The 10,252-nt window shown below is 41.6% G+C and overlaps 1 pseudogene; it reads right to left on the bottom strand.

Moving 5' to 3' along the window:
- Positions 1-2,134: 2,134 nt before the first annotated feature.
- Positions 2,135-3,324, bottom strand: LOC101581213 (annotated as a pseudogene).
- Between the last annotated feature and the right edge of the window lie 6,928 nt (positions 3,325-10,252).

Raw genomic sequence — 10,252 nt, 5'->3', positions numbered from 1 at the left:
AAAAAAAAAAAAAAAAAAGCACAGGTAACTATGCTGTTTGCAGACAATGTGAACTTAAAACCAAGCATGATCAAAAGCAACAGAGAAGTCATTACATATTTGTTAGGGGAAAACTGGAAGAAAAAGCAATAAAAATCATATGCAGCAAGTGTGGGAATGTCCAACTATTTAAATGCCAATAGACATGAAAAATCAAATGAGCAATAACACAATTGTAATGGGGGAAACTTAATACCATATTGTAACAAAGAGATAGATCAGCTACACAAAAACTGAGACAACAAATCACAGATGCACTTAGTAGACATTTCCAGTGTTCCACTCAACATCAGAATACATATTCTTCTCACCTGCACATGGGACATTCTATGAAATATACCATATACTAGCCCATAGAATATGCTTACATAAATGCAAAGGAATTCAAGTTATCCCCTGCATGTTATCATAGTGCAATGAAATTGGAAGTTAATGACAAAAGAAACTGTAAAAACTCCATAAACATGTGGAAATTAAATAACACCCTCAAAAACAACGAATGGATCACAAATGAAATTGAAGAAACAATTAGGCAATATTTTACAATCAAATGAAAATGCAAATACAACTTACTGGAATCTGTGGAATGCAATGAAAGCAATCATCACAGGGAAATTTATAGCAGTGTATTCTCATACCAGGAAAATGGGATAAGCACAAATAAGCAACCAAAAGAAGAACAAGTCAAGCCCAAAGAAGGGAGAAAATGATAAAGATCAGGGAAGAAACTAACACAATTGAGATTAAGAAAACAATGCAAACAATCAATGAATTGGAGAGTTGTTTCTTTGAAAAAATAAATATAATTGATAAATCCCTAGACAATCTCAACCAAAAAGGGGGGAAGCCCTTAATTTCTTGCAATAAGGAAAAAAAGGGCGAAATCACTACAGATCCAATGGAAATTGGAACATCGATACCTACTTTGAAAATCTTTACTCTCCTAGAATGGAAAACACAGAAGAAATGGACAGATTCTTGGAATTACCAAAGTTTAATCAAGAAGACAAAAAAGTTGAATAACCCAATGTAAGTTAATAAAAAATGTAATTTAAAACTTATGAGCAAAGAAAAGTCCAGGTCCTGATGGACTCACAGCTGAATTCTAGAAGAAATTTAGAGAAGATTTAATGCAAATATTCCTCAAACTCTTTAGCAAAATTGAAAGGGGTATAATTCTCCATAACTCATTCCTGGAGGTGAGCATCACCTTGTTACCGAACCCAGAGAAAGACCTAACCAAAGAACAGAACTACAGGCCAATCTCCCTATTGAACATAGATGCAAAAATCTTCAATAAGATATTAGCAAATGAAATGTGGCAAAGCATCAAGAAGATTATATACCATGATCAAGTAGGATTCATTCCAGGAATGCAGGAATGGTTCAACATATGCAAATCAATAAATATAATACACTCTATTAACAGAGCCAAAGACAAAAACCACACGATCATCTTAATATATGCGGAAAGGATTTGACAAAGCCCAACACTCATTCATGTTAAAAACCTTATAGAAAATTGGAATAGGAATTTTTTTAACATTAGCTGAACATTTATTAAAATTCATAAAGCCATCTAAGCTGAGTATAATACCATATGCAGTGACCATGATACAGTAATAAAAATACAATATCAAATACTACTTTGTGAGTTAAAACTATAATATAAACAATTTAGGCTCCTTTTTAAAAATGAAAAAATATTTCTATTACAAACTTATTTCAAGCATTTTCAGTTAGATACAGCTTTATATGTTTTCACTCACAACAGACAACAAAAGAATGCCTTTTTAAGTTAACTGTAGGTAAAATACATTACTTATTTCAGGGTTTGCATTCTGAAAGTACTTTGACATACATGAGTTCGGATAAGAAAATTACACTGCAGCGACAATATCCTGGCTGATGATAAAGACTTGGATAGTTTTACATTTGGTTTAAAAATTTTACATCGGGGAAAAAGAAGCAAGAACAGAGAATTATCATCATACTTTTTCAGTGAAGCGATCTAAATGCAGAGAGTAGGTGTCCCATTTTGATCTTCAAGTGATTGGTCCCGAAGCTGAATTCCTTCCAGTCCCAGGAGTGGCAATACTTACTGATGGAGTGGTGGGAACAAGGCGTAGACCGCACTACGGAGAGGGCCACTGAGGAAACCAGCTCCTGCACAGCGGGGTGCTCAGCGGGAGGGCGCAAGCATGAGCACAGGCAGAGAACGCGCTCACTGAACTGCACACATGGAGCTCCGGGGCCGGTTAGCGGTTCTTGACGTGGGCTCCTGGGTGTAGTTTACAATATCTGCCTTCACCACCCTCGGCGACTGTTCTATTTCTGCTTTGTTTAACTTGATTCCAAGGATTTCAGCAGCAACTTTCTGAAAACACAGGAAGACAGAGTCTCCTGTCTTGGCTGAGACAAAGTGGCTATTAAAACAGTTTTCCTGGCAAAATCGTAAGTGCTCCTCAGGTTTTACGGTTCGCATATGCTCCAAATCAATTTTATTGCCCACCAGCGCAACCAGGGGCTGGGTTTCTGACTCTTCACTCACTTTCTTCACCACAGTATACTAGTCTTCTAAATTCTCAAAGCTTTGATAATTTGTGATATCATATACCAAGAGGATTCCCTGTGCTCCATAGATATATTTATCCAGGGGCTGGTGAGATGGCTCAGTGGTCTAAAGCACCTACTTAGAACAAGCTAAGCAAAGCACAGGGACCGCGGTTCAATCCCCCAGCACCACATGCCAGCCAGCCCCGCCCCCTGGTGGGCTGAGCTGGCCACACACACACACACAATAAATAAATAAATAAATAAATAAATAAATAAATAAATAAAATTTTAAAAAAAGATATATTTATCCAACATTTTTCCTCCTATTGTTTGCCCTCCTATATCCCAAACTTGAAGAGTAACATTAAAATTTCCTGGCAATGTTATCCTTCTCAAAAAGAAGTCCAGTCCTATAGTTTGTTTGTACTGTTTCCCAAAAGTTTCTTGAGCAAAACATGTGGCTAAGGAGGTCTTCCCGGAGGTGCCGTCCCCCAGCACGACGATTTTCAGTTGCCGGTCCCGGCTCTCCTCCTCAAGAGTCCGACATGGTGTCCCGAGAATCTGGCCCGCCCCCCTAGGTGAAGGGAGGACGCGAAGAATAGGCCTCCGGGGACGGGGGAGAGGAGGAAGTCGGGCAATTTGGGTCTGATTCCCCCGCCCCGGTATCGCCGCAGCCGTAGGGGTATCCGGGGAGAATCACTCGCCTAGGGCAATCTTGACCGCCTCCCCCCCCCTCCCCCCGGAATAGGAATTATTTACCTCAATTTGATAAAAAGCCATTTATAATAAACCAGTAGCCAACATAATATTAAATGGACAAAAACTTAAAGTTTTCAATTTAAAATCAGGAACAAAATAGATATTTTCTTTATCATCACTCCTTTTCAATATAGTTCTGGAAACATGAGCCAAAGCAATTAGAGAGAAATAAAAGCAGTAAGTATAGGAAAGGAAGACATTAAATAGTCGCCATTCAAAGATGACATGGAAGACCCAAAAATCTCCACCAAAAGACTTCTAGAATTGATAAGAAAATTCAGCAATGTAGCTGTATACAAAGTCATTGCTCAAAAATCAATAGCATTCCTGTATATAAACAACCAACATGTTTACAGACAAATTAGAGAAACCACACCCTTTTTAATAACATCCAGACATGACTTAGCAATAAATGTAACAAGTGAAGTAAAGGATCTATACATTGAAAGCTACTGTACTCTGAAAAAAGAGATCAAAGAGGATTTCAGAAAATACAATGATATTGCTTGCTTGTGGATATGAAGAGCCAACACTGAAAATGGCCATACTTCCAAAACTGTCTTACAGATTGAATGCAATCCTGATCAAAATACCACTAGCATACCTCATAGATCTAGAGAAAACATTCCTAAAGTTCATCTAGAATCCAAAAAGAGCTAAAAGACCAAAGACAATCTTGGGCAGCAAAGGTAGAAGGCATCATAATCCATAATTTGACATTATATCTCAAAGTTACTGCAATAAAATCAGCATGATACTGTCAAACAAAAAATAAAAAATAGACCTGAGAGGATCAATGGAACGGATTATAAGATGCAAGACACAACTATAATCACACTCAGCCACACTGTCTTTGACAAAGGGGCCAAGCAGCTTACTGGAAAAAAGATAGCCTCTTTATTACATGTTGCTGGGAAAACTGGCTTTTGACATACCCAAGACTAAAACTACACCCATGCCTATCAACATGCAGTAAATTAAAGTCAAGATAGAGCAGAGATCAAAATACTAAAACAGAAACAGTCAAACTACTGGAGGATAGCATAGGCATAAGTCTTGAAGACATAGAGATAGGGAAAGAGTTCGTGAACAAAAGCCAAACTGGGCACCAGCCAAATAGCCCAGCGGATTAAAGTGCCTGTGTAGGCAGACTCAGGGGCTGGAAGTTCAAAAACTGGGCCTGCCATGCCTGGCCCGCCCCGGGTGCATACTGAGATGATAATTGAGACTGGTTGTGGGATGGGCACCTGTAATCCCAGCACTTGGAAAGCTATAAACAGGAAGATCACCATGAGTCTGATCTACACAGTGAAACCCTGTACACCCTGTCGACCCTGTCCTAAAATTTAAAAAAAAGTCAAACTGTACAATAAATACTCCAAAATAAAAACATAAATAAAAACTGGGATCTAATTTTGTTACAAAGTTTTTGTACATAGAATATTTTTTTCTTTCCTTTGATTGTTTTATCTATGTGTTTCTTTTGGACTTTTATTCTATGAGTTTCTTTTGGACTAAATGTATTTCTTTTATACAGCACACCATTGGATTTTTTTTATTATTTCTGCCAATCTGTGTATTTTCACTGAAACCACTCATTTTAAGTTATTACTGTTATTGCCTTCTTTTTTTGTTGCTGATGTACTATCTTTTCTACTTAACTGCTCACTCTGTGTATTTATTCTGTTAGACCTTTTTATCATCATTGGCTTCGTTGTCTTGTTCTTGAGAAATTTTGGGGGTGTGGCTTTCAGGCCTTTTACTGTCAGCAGCCATCCTTGCTCCTTGGATCAAGCAGCTTACCTAGAATCCTCATCAATTCTTCTGGCCCCTGGTGATGTGGCTTCCCACAATATTCTGTTATTTTTCTCTAGCTGCTTGCTGTCTTCAGTTTTATTAGGCCCAGAATCAAGTATTTCTTGATGCCCACAGCCTTTAGTGTTGCCAGCTCTGGCTGTTGGTCATTTGTGATGCCAGAAGTCTTTGGTGTTATGAGCCCCTACTGCTCTTGGTTTTCAGCAACAATGACCTTTGGCATTACCAGCTCTTAGTGTAGCAGATCAGCATGCTGTAGTTAAAATGAAATGATGACTAGGCAAGAGTATGCCATCCCAGAAGATGCTTTATTAGGACTGATGCTTCAGCATAAGGGAGAACAGCACACAGATTGGACCTGTCAATGGTATGGAAAAGAAAAAGTCAGCTTCACACATGCACAGTGTCAGATTTTGTGTTTGGTTATGGGTAGGGGAGAGGCCTCTTACAGATCCAGTTGAGGAGAGCTTCAGGCCAGTGTCAGCTGAGATATGCCTGAACCCAAAGCCTGCTACTGCCCAAGCAATTTGTCTCCCAGAATGGCTTTGGGTACTGATGAAGTGAGGCTAGCTGCCTGGTGTGTGAGGCATGGGCAGAAGAAAACTCTTGGGGAACTTCAAGCACTTCTATTGTTTTTCAAGAGAGAGAAAACTTTAGAGAGGCCAACAAGAGAAGGTTAGATCTGAGCTTTCCCTGGTTTTCTTTTCCAGGTTGGTCTTAAAACTGATGGTGCTGGCAGATTAGGGAGCTGTCAGTTATCATCTAACTGGCCAGTTGGGTCTAGTTGATGGGAGGGTTGGTTATTGTTCAACTTCTCAGACTAGTTGCTACACAATGTGGTGCTGGTTAGTGCAGCACAGGTCAGTTCCACTTGACTGGTTGGCTGCTGTGGGTCACACTGTCACTTACAGATAGCTTTTGTCTCATTCAGATTCTTTCAGGAAGCCTCTGCTGTAAGTTACAGGCCAGCATCTGTGTCTTTCCCAAAGGGCAGTCACAATGCCTCAAGAGAAAAGACTACTCCAGTTACCACAAATTACTGACACTTCACAGAGTCCTCTTTTTGGTTCAGGGTTCTGAGCTGACATGGCTTAGAAAACTAGATTACAACAGTGAGCTGAGTTAGGATTTCCAGATTTGTTTTTTACTTTTTTATACTATCTATATTGTTTTGTTTTGTTCATGTTTTTGAAACAGGATCTCTCTATGTAGCTTGGGCTGGTCTTGTCATATGAACTCACCATGTCACTCATGCTGGCCTCAAATTCAGTGATCCTCCTGTATCTGCCTTTTGACTGCTGGAATTGCAGGCGTGTGCCACCACACCCGGCAATAGTGTTGTCATTGTTTTAGGGCGGTATCTTCCCCACAAATAATACAGATGCACCTTGAATTATGATAAGACTCCCACTAATCCCAACATAAATAGAAAATATCATAAATTACAAGTTCATTTACTGTATCTAGCTTACCAAAGTCATAGGTTAGCAACACAGGGCACTGTGGAGTGTCGGTTGTATGCCCTCCTGATCACGTAACTGCAGCTGGCCAGTGTCACAGATGTGTATTATACCATGTATTGCATTGTGGAACCACATAGCCAAGTCCAGCAAAAGATTTACTCAAATGTACAGGACCTGCTATTGAGTTCTGGTGAAGAGAGTTCCCTTGCCTGGCTTCTAAGCCGCCTGAAATCGTCACCTCCCCTTCTCCGCTAGATGTGTGGACCCACGTGTCCTTCCAAGACTGGTACAAATATATCCTCGTCCTCCTCAGGGAAGGTGTCCTGTCTCTTCTTTCACACAGCAGCTCTCCCTTTGAGGTTCTCAAAGCACTTGCAAGCTTTAATTTTCCGGATGACTCAGTCAAAGCAGAGCACATGCACAACACAGAGCACAGCCAAAATTCTGACGAGTGAATGAACAAGTGATAAGTGAAGGAACGAATGAATGAATGAATGAATGAATGAATGAATGAATGAAAAAGGGACAGCATATGAGCTGAGACTGCAAGTGAGATAAACTTCTAAAATCAGGGATAAAGTAGGAGAGAATCAAGCTCTTGACGGCGCTACCTCCAAACTACCTTGGTGCACGCTGTGGATCTGGTGCCAGTAGGCCTTGGCCCTCTCCATCCCAGAAAGGGGTCATGAAACTCCACGATGAACCCCACTAGTATGTAAAGCTAATGCATGTTAATAAAAATAAAATGAAAATGGTGTAAAGAAAAGAGAAATACAAAAAGCCACAAAGTCATATCTAGTCTGGAATCTTTCTCAGCCCTGTTTTCCTAATGTATTGGGAGTGAGCAAAACAATATCCAAACTCTAGTATAACTGTTAAGATTTAAGCAGATAATGTCTGTAAAACACTTACTCTTGTTACTGGCACAAAGTAAATGGTAGCTATTGTGTTGTTATCCGTACTTTGTCCCTCAGGATTCTAGTCTATTATATTAGCAAGTTAATAAGCTGGCTGACCAAATGGTTCTCCTGTAACACACTTTTAATCCTCAGTGGCTGCTTTTCCTTGCCAGGGGTTTTGCCCCTGGAGCCCTGGGCCCAGCATTTGCAGTCTTTCCTGAGCTGGGTGTGTGTATGACTCGGACTGTGCAGCTCTGAGGCCCCACGTGACTGCCCCCAGCCCAGAAGTCTCTTCCTGGAGAAGTGTCGGCAGCATCTCTTGTGTATTCTACACATGTGAGTTTTGGCTTCAGTGGCAAAGACTCTGGGCTGGAAGGGCTGGCCCTTCCAGGGTGGGTCAAATCCTGGCCTTGCAAGTTGGAAGAGAGCTGGCCCACCCACCTAGTGGGACAGCACAGGAGGGGTAGCCCGGCTCTCAGGCCAACCCAGCATCTACTCTGTAGGCTTCTCCTTCCTCAAGTATGTCCCCAAGAGAGGAAGAAAGGGGCAGGAGGGAGTGGGAGTTGAACTTTTCTGCCCCCAGTATCTATTTCATCTTCAACACACTGTGACCCTTTGAGAAAGGCCCAAAGCACTTCTGATTCTTCAGGTTTCTGCTGCATTTTACAGAAATGGATAAATATTAAATGTAGTGAGAATGAACCTTTTAGAGCTTTAGGTGATAGAAGTAGCTCACTGCAGCAAGCGGGCTGTAGATTCCCCACCACTGCATGGATCAGAAAAGGGTAATTCATTAAAGATGTTTCACTCGTGCTTCTAACAAAAAATTATAAGTGAATAACCATAGGAAATGGTGCCAGGATTTCAGGCTTTCTGAGCGGAGGAGGACCAGGCTCTCCTAGCTATATCAGTACTTCTTGCTGTCTACTGTGGTCCCTTCAGATGGGCCATGGCAGAGGGGTAGGGTGTGGTGTGTGTCCCAGGCAAGCAGCTGTGGGCAGGAAAGGAAATAACCTGGCTACAGAAACACGAGGCTGGTGCTAAGCATGAAGGACACTATTTCTAGTTTTTCCTGGTATGGGTACGAGGAGAACCAGAGGACTCTAGTTCTCCCTGCAAAGTCAGCCTCAAAAGCACTCCAGTCCAGAACACCTGCTGATTTGTAAATAGTCTTCTTTTGATGCCATTTCCACAGCTAATAAAAGCCTGCCAAAGAGTGAGTCTGTGGTCTGGCCTGGGCCTGAGGAGCACTACCATGCTCTGCCTGGGCTCAGGGTCAGTGCATGGAGAACATGAATGGCAGGACTGAAGAGCCCACGCACTGGAGAGAAAGGCTGGACTCATCGCACAAAGACCATCTCACAGCATCACGGCTCCTGGGCCTTGGTGTTGCAGGTATGGCATGGGGTGGCCTAGTTGGCTCAGCTAAATCAGAGACCTAATCTGTGCCCTCTTGGTCCCAGGAGCCAGACACAAGAAGGAGAGGCTCCAGCAGACCCTCTGGGTCTCTAGGCATGTGGTGAGGCAGGGAAGTCCGCATGGTGCCCATAGCCAAGGCAGGATGATAGCGGGGTTCATCCAAAGTCACTGGCAGACTGAGGGTGAGTTCTTCCTCCTGCAGAGGCTCCTGGGCAGCACTTGGCTCATACAGCAGAAGTTGCTCCTGGGTTGAAGCTGAGCTGTCCTCACAGCAGGGAAAGAGCACCCAGCTGGGCCTCAGCATCACATGGTCTCCATCCTACTTACCACAGGAGGAAAGATGATGCTCACAGGACCCTCTGCCACCTCCTGGGGAGGCTCAGGGTGAGAGACACCATTTGGCCCTAGCACAGCAAGACATGAAGTAGATAGGCAGAGGGCAAGGGCGAAGGCCCAGCTTCCTGCCTTCTCAGACTCCTCTTCTTCCAAATCACAAAAGCACAAAGGAAAGCCAGGAGAGAGGAGTGAAGGAGAGACATTTAACATAGATTGAATGCTTCTTCATCACTATATGAAATTGCTGCCTTTATAAGTGAAAGATAAAAATCAAATATCAGTAATTTCAACCTTATATGTACTGATACATTTTCTCTTTGAATCTACAAAGTCTAAATTGTACATATTTGTAGTCTCTTTACTTCATAATGGGCATAGAATTTGTCCTTTTTAAGAATACAAATAAGAAATTAAAAAGCATTAGAAATGATACAGAATTTAACTAAACAAAAAAAATACAAACTTAACAATGTGTGTTGTATTGCACAGTGTTGTCTTCAAACTGCTTGTTTCGATTACCAGATATATGCATGCAAAATTGGAAAAAAATTATAAGAAATTGAAAGGAAGAAGAAAAAATTTAAGCCTTAATTGCTCCTTTCAACAAACCAGCAGAAATCAGCAGTGCAATTATCCAAGCCACCCTGCATGCATACATAACTTTGTCTCTTGCCCCAGTCCCTCCCTCTCCTGTCCTTTTCCTCATCCCAGTTTTTCCTTCCCTTTGAACAGATTCCGTCCCTTTTCACGCAGACATTGTATTGTCTTGCTAGTGTAAGGACCTGAAAGTGCAAAGAACCTGTTGTATGTGTCCACTGCAGGTGAGTTTCAGCGCTGCATTGCTCCAGTCTTCTGGCGCTCATCACCCTACATGACTTTGAGCAGGACTGACCATCAAAGCATGCTGTTGAATTTGGTGCAGAATAATCTCTTGCTTGGCCAGCATCTGTATCCTAATTTTTTTTA

This window comes from Octodon degus, unplaced genomic scaffold (assembly GCF_000260255.1).
Source record: "Octodon degus isolate 3935 unplaced genomic scaffold, OctDeg1.0 scaffold00140, whole genome shotgun sequence".
In the NCBI taxonomy this organism is placed as follows: Eukaryota; Metazoa; Chordata; class Mammalia; order Rodentia; family Octodontidae; genus Octodon; species Octodon degus.
This window is presented reverse-complemented; position numbering and strand designations above follow the sequence as displayed.